This window comes from Tupaia chinensis, unplaced genomic scaffold (assembly GCF_000334495.1).
Source record: "Tupaia chinensis unplaced genomic scaffold, TupChi_1.0 Scaffold000654_1, whole genome shotgun sequence".
Taxonomy (NCBI): Eukaryota; Metazoa; Chordata; class Mammalia; order Scandentia; family Tupaiidae; genus Tupaia; species Tupaia belangeri.
In genome coordinates, this window is record NW_006160175.1 from 729,079 (window position 1) to 729,601 (window position 523).

Genomic DNA, 523 nt, shown 5'->3' on the forward strand with positions numbered 1-523 from the left:
GGGGGGGGTGGGGGATGGTCATGCCGCAATCCCTTCTCCTCCATTCCCCTCTCGGGATCTTGGGCACACATGCACACGCGCCTGGCGTGAGTTTTAAGCCACCGGGTCCAGGACGTGAACCACGATCGACTACATGGGAGTCCAGCGACATAACCATTACGCTAACTGCTGGTCCCCGGAAATCTAACTTTTTAAAAGACATTCTGATGACAGAATTGAAAACTGACTTTCTAGGTTAACTCTTCCAGGCAGGTTATTCACATTCTTTTACAAATGCTTTTTAAAGTACTTTAGTAAGTCTCTAGTGTTTTTAAACTTTTTTAAAAAACAATATTTAAAGGTTGAGACTTTCATTTGTTTTCTCTTGGCTTTTTTTATTGAATGGTATATTTGAACTTGTAAACATAATTTCTAACAATTTCTTTTCCTTGTTTTCTAACTGTAGGTTTTGAACATTTATTTTAAAGATGGATCTCCAATGAGAGTTTTTCTATTCTTAACACTTTATGTGTATAATCTGAGT